We start from the raw sequence: 6,947 nt of genomic DNA, 5'->3' as shown, positions 1-6,947 counted from the left end.
TATATACATACATATGTGTCTATATAAATATATGTATATTAAATACACACACTATATAATATTAATATATATACATATATGTTCATATATATACAAACACACAGACACACACACACACACACACACACACACACACACACACACATACAAACACACACACCAACACACACGCAAACATACACACACACACACACACACACACACACACACACACACACACACACACACACACACACACAAACACACATACACACACACACACACACACACATATATATATATATATGTATATGTATGTGTGTATATATATATATGTGTGTGTGTGTGTGTGTACATGTGTATATATATATGTATATATATGTATACATATACACACATACATATATAAAAATATATATTTTCATACATATATACATATATTTATACAAACACGCACACACACACACACAAACACACACACACACACGCACACATACACATGCATACACACACACATACATACACACATCTATACACACACACACATAATATATATGTATATATATATGTATGTATGTATGTACATGTACCTACATGTATGAAAATATATATATTCATACATATATACATGTATATATAAACACGCACACACACACACACCCACACCCACACATGTATGTGTATATATATACATATATACATACATGTACATACAAATATATATTCATATATGTATATATATACATTTGTGTGTGAAAATAAAGGCAATGATCGACTTTTAGTACAGGTAATACTGATGATTAAATTAAGTATAGGCCTATTAAACACACAGGTTTTATATATATATATATATATATATATATATATATGTATGTATGTATATACGTATATATATATATTGTGTGTATGTGTGTGTATTGGTGTGTGTGTGTGTGTGTGTGTGTGTGTGTGTGTGTGTGTGTGTGTGTTACAATCAAAGTATGTAACCAGCCATTTCGTGTAAAGGCTGAAAATTCCAGTCATTTCATGAAATGGCTGTTTCACTCACTCAGTTCTTGAAACAGCTAAAATATTCACTCATTACATGAAATGGCTGAAATCTGGTAATCATTATTACACAACTTGACTGATGTGTTTCGATAACCTATTCCTTATTTCATGTTCTGAATTTTGCCAGTAGAGGTGCGAGCAGCCAATCACTGTGCAAGCCACAGTGGCTTCGAGAATTCCGAGCAACCAGATTAAGGCTAGGAACCAAGACTGCCATATAATCCCACTCATTTCACCACCCAACATCTATATCTGTCTTTCTATCTACTTATCCATCTCTCTATATATCTATGCATATATTATCTATATATCTATATCTATATATATGTGTGTTTGTGTATGTGTGTACACACATATATGTGTGTGTGTGTGTGTGTGTACACACATACGCACCGCCTGATCCTCCGACCTAACCTGACCCTCTCCTCGCTTCTGTTCGTCTGTCCTCACCCTGCCCCGTGTTGCCTCTCCTCTCTCTCTTTTTAAACCCCCTCCTCTCCCTTTCCTCTTCAGATCTAACTCGAGATCTTACATTACACTACAAGACAAAGAGAAAGACGGACAGAGAAAGATAAGATATGAAGAGATGTGTGTAGTGTGAACCTTGATAGAAGAAAGAAAGAGAGAAAGAGAAAAAACGGGACAGTGTAAACCGAGAAAACAGTAACAAAAGAAAATAAGAATTGTGTGTGAAAATGGCTCCGTTAACAATGGTGCAAGACCAGTTTGAGGCAGATTTTACAGAAAAGTTATTTCAAAAGTATTAGCAGTGTCCGAAGTACTTGATGCCAAAGAATGTCTATTAAAACACTATTGAAGAAGACTGCAGTCTAGAACCCATCTTCCAAGTCTTGGCATGGATACTACATTCTCCAGAAGTAGGTTTCTTCTTTAAAATTCACAGGTTGGCATTGGAACAATAGGAAAACAAATAATCTCAAAATTAAATTAATCTGGAAGTGATGTAACAATTTTTTTTCATGTTGCAACAACAATCCTAGTAATTGAACATTAGTAAAAGCGTGTATATTATCCATCTTAAAATAAGAAACGGGAAAAGGGGGGTATATATTTTTTTACAAAACTCCTATGCTCATCATTCCTGTACCAAGCGCACTCCATTCAAAGCATTGTTTGGCACTGATCCTAGGGTGGGTCTAGGATCATCGAGTCTTCCTCTAGAGGTCCTTGAAAGATTACAGTGAGAAGATGAAGTTCTTGCTCAAGATCCCCAGCCCCCACCAGCATCTCCAGCACCAGCTCCCACCTCCCAGCCTACACCTGCTCAAGATTCCCCGACCCCACTAGCATCTGTAGCACCAGCTTCCACCTCTCAGCTAACACCTGCTCAAGACCCCCAACCTTCACTCTTACAAAACGCCAGAGTGAGATAACAGAACAGAGGAAGAGGGCCAGGGAGGCACAACTCTCCCAGGCTGAACGCATGGTGAAATGCAGTTGGGTAGACTTCAAGGCAGGGGAAGAAGGGACAATGTTGCTGTGCCCATCCCCACGTAACATCCTCGGTGTTATCATTGCCAATGATTTGTACACAATAACTGTGAAGAAATGGATTCTGAGGACCAAGTACTGCAATCAGTTTGTTATTTGTCCTGTGAAGAATTGGATTCTGAGGACCAAGTACTGCAATCAGTTTGATATTTGTCCTCAATCACTTCTTACTCTGCCAGATGTCAACCAAGAAGACCTGGTTTCCCTACTACAGGCTCTGAAGAAATCAACTACTGGTGAACGAAGATTTGTCCGATGTTATTGTGCTGCAAGTAAGAAGTGTTGTACTTGCAGATGTAAATGTTACAAGGCTAATCTCAAGTGTAATAGCCGTTGCCATAGTAGTACTCCATGTCGAAATATATATAAATGTATAATTGTTGTCTAAAATTTATGGGTTTCTTATTAATTTTTTGTGAATAGTTTGGTATCATTTCCCCCATATAAATTCTATAATGATGACTTCTCCAGCCATCCTATGATGCAGTTTTCTTCATTTCATCATCACATCATTGTCTTAGCCATTCCATGAACTAACAATGTTTGATTCTCAGCTATTTAATGTAATGGCAGAACAATTTAGCTGTTTCATGAAATGACTGAGTGAAACAGACATTTCATGAAATGACTGGAATTTTCAGCCATTATACAAACACATATATGTGTGTAAAAAATATATATATTTATATATATATTTATATATATTATATATTTATGCTATTTGTGTGTGTGTGTGTGTAAATAAATGTGTATATATACACATGTATATGCATGTGTATTTATATTATATATATATATATATATATATATATATATATATACATGTGTGTATAAATAAATGTGTATATATACACATGTATATGTATGTGTATATATATTATATTATATATATATATATATATATATATATATATATATATATACACGTATGTGTGTGTGTGTGTGTATATATATATATATATATATATATATATATGTGTGTGTATGTATATATATGTGTGTGTATGTGTGTATGTATGTATGTGCGCGCATACACACACATACACATACACACAGCCATTGACTAACACACATATACATGTGCGTGTCCGGGTGCATATGAAAAGATTTATAAGAAGGAAATAACCTTAGGGCCGATGCACTTCTTTCATCTACCGTTCGTCCTCGACCCTTTTATAGACACCATTAATTCTGTTCTATTTACGCTCTCAGTGCATGTTGACCCTGCCTGACCTTCGGCTGGCCTCGGTCGACTTTGTTTATCTCGCATGAACAGCCTTTAAACTTTCACAAAAAAATATTTTCTGTTGCTAAAGTTGGCTTGCGATTATTTCTTTATTGCCTGTATGATATTTTGTTTGCACGTTTCTGCTTCTCTTTGATTATTAGTTTTCTTTATCTTCTCCTACGCTAGTTTGCTCTCTGTTTTTTCCTTATTTATCTTCACTCTGAGTCAGTCTTTCTTTGATTTATTTCTTCCTGGACAATTTTACCCATGTTATTGTTTTTCTTGCAATATTGTTTTCGTTTACCTCCTAGTTATGCCTTTCCTTTTTCGTTTATTACTCTTGCCATTTTCACTGTCTTGCCGCTTCCTTGACATTTCCTTTTTTCATGCAGATTTTTTTCCTTTTCTTATTACCTTGTTTACCATATGATACTTGTGTCTCGAAATCCTGTGTATTCCCATCGTTTATAATTTTCTTGTTTGCATTCTTTGATTATGATTCGCTGTTTATATCTATCGTTTATGATTTGATGCCCACAATTTATGATTTGCTGTTTTTACTCAACGTTTATGATTTACTCAACATCCATGAAGTGTTGTAATCCCATCATAAATCAAACAGCAAATCATAAATGATTTGCAGTTTCTGCCCATTGTTTACGATTTTATGAAGGTTATGCCCATCGTTTATGAGTTGTTATTATGCCTATCTTATTGTTTGTCTTTTATGCCCACCATATATGATTTGCTGTTTGTACCCATTGTATATAATTCGCTGTTTACACCCATCGTTTAGGTTTTGCTGTTTATGCCCATCGTTTATGGTTTGTTGTTGGTTATTTTTCTCCCTTATTATCACAACGATCAGGTTACCTTCTTCACTCATGTTTAATTTACTGCGGGAAGATAATGAAGCCATTCTAAGACCCCGAAATAATTAAGGAGCGATCCATTACCACGACAGAAGGGCAAAATGATTATGATTTATTTTAATATAAAGAACACGCTGATTGCGTGACCATACAGGTAGATTTCACTGGTAATTGGAGTCCATAGATGGGATGCACTGAAGCATACTTGTAATGAGACGGTGTTTACTGATTGTACCTGTATTGTGTCTGTTGTTGTAAATGGTGTGTATTGTATCCATGTAAGATTGTTTACATTGCATATTGTAAAAAAAAAAAAAAAGTATATAGATATATATATTTTTTATAATGTACCAATTTTGCATTAACTTTGTAATTCACATTATGTATTGCTGTAGTTTGTATTACTCCGCTGCGTTCATTTTGTTTTAAAATAAGATTTCAATTTGTTTTTGAGCCTTATTAGTGTCTAACCGATGTTTACAGTCGCATGAATGTGTAGTTATTATGCTGTCAAGATGAGGTGATTGCATCATTTTTCTCCGTCTAGTTGGTGTTGAAATTAACATCGTTTTAATGTAATTTGGACGGAAGAAAAAAATTACTTCTTGATTGATTTTATATACATATTGTAGTGAATGTGCTATATTTGGTCGCCGCCAACACGGTAATATTGCTAAATCTTAGGATGATGGTTTTGGTGTTTTTAGCTGTGGCCATCAGCTGAAGGGTATGAAAAATGTTAGATCATTATCTGTCCACTGTGCAAGAATCAAAATTAGAACATCTGGAATCAACTCATCAGATTGCTTTTGTAGTTATTTTATTTGAAATTACCAAGTCAGCTGTAATGTGCAATGAAGCACTTTCCATCTCAGGGAGTGGACATTATTTATGATGTGTGTGTGTGCGTGTGCGTGTGTGTGTGCGCGCACGCGTGAGTGTGTGGGTGTGGGTGTGTATGTATGTATGTACACCCCCCATGTATTCATCTGCGCAGATATCATAAATCGGTGAGCCTGAAAGCGCCGCCCTCGAGTGGAAAGGACTGATCGGGAGGAACGGTCTCGTCGTTAGCCTCCACTTCTTCGCCTTTTACCCGATATTCTGGTTCCTTAGTTCACTTCCTTTTCTTCTTTCTGTTTCTTTCTCTTTCTCTTTCACTTTCTCTCTCTCTCTCTTTCTCTCTCTCTCTTTCTCTCTCTCTCTCTCTCTCTCTCTCTCTCTCTCTCTCTCTCTCTCTCTCTCTCTCTCTCTATCTCTCTTTATTTATCTGGCTCTCTCAAATCTTTATCTTCAACTAGACATTTGAAAGCAATTGCAATATTAATTAGATAGAGATGGGGATGGGGGGTATTTCTTTTGTCTCTCTCTCTCTCTCTCTCTCTCTCTCTCTCTCCTCTCTCTCTCTCTCTCTCTCTCTCTCTCTCTCTCTCTCTCTCTCTCTCTCTCTCTCTCTTTCTCTCTCTCTCTCTTTCTCTCTTTCTCTTTCTCTCCCTTTCCCTCTCAATATTTGCTTCTTGTGTGGCATTTGTTCCTTCTTTTTCGCATTGTTCAGACTGTGTTTCATACTTTCACTTTCCACTTCATTTTTTTCGTCCTTTAATCATCATTATCTTAAATCAAGTTATCTCTATCTCCATTATCTCTAATCATCTTATCATTATATTTATCGTATCAGTATCTTAACGGCTTAGAATATCTTATAATTAAATCTAATTATATCATTGCATTCAACTTGGGATAAGGCATGGAATATAAAAAGACCACTGGTATAAATTCATGGATAGATAGAAAAAAACATAAATTTTAAGGCATGCAGATAGATAAATAGGGAAACGGATATGCGATTTAGATCAATGGTTCTGAAATTGTGGCGGGAGAGGGATACGAGCCTTATGGAAAATAGCTGGAAATTTCGAACTTCATTTGGAATTTTTTTGATTAGCGCCGAGGCAAGATTTTCTTTCAATCTTCCTGTTTTGTTTTGTTTTTGTTTGTTTGTTTCTTAAGTCTAGCTTAGGATGAATTTTGATAATTTGGGTGAAGATGTTAGGTAGATAAAGAGATGCTTGGAGTGGTAGTGAAAAGCTTAAAATCCTCAAATGACAGATCGATACAGACAAAGGGAAAGGGATATGTGTGTGTATATATAGAGGGAGATTTATATATATATATATATATATATATATATATACATACATCCACACACACACAATCACACACACGCACTCACGCGCACACACACACACACACACACACACACACACACACACACACACACACACATATACATATATATATGTGTG

The sequence above is a fragment of the Penaeus chinensis genome, chromosome 15, assembly GCF_019202785.1.
Source record: "Penaeus chinensis breed Huanghai No. 1 chromosome 15, ASM1920278v2, whole genome shotgun sequence".
NCBI lineage: Eukaryota > Metazoa > Arthropoda > Malacostraca > Decapoda > Penaeidae > Penaeus > Penaeus chinensis.
Note: the sequence above shows the minus strand (reverse complement) of the source record.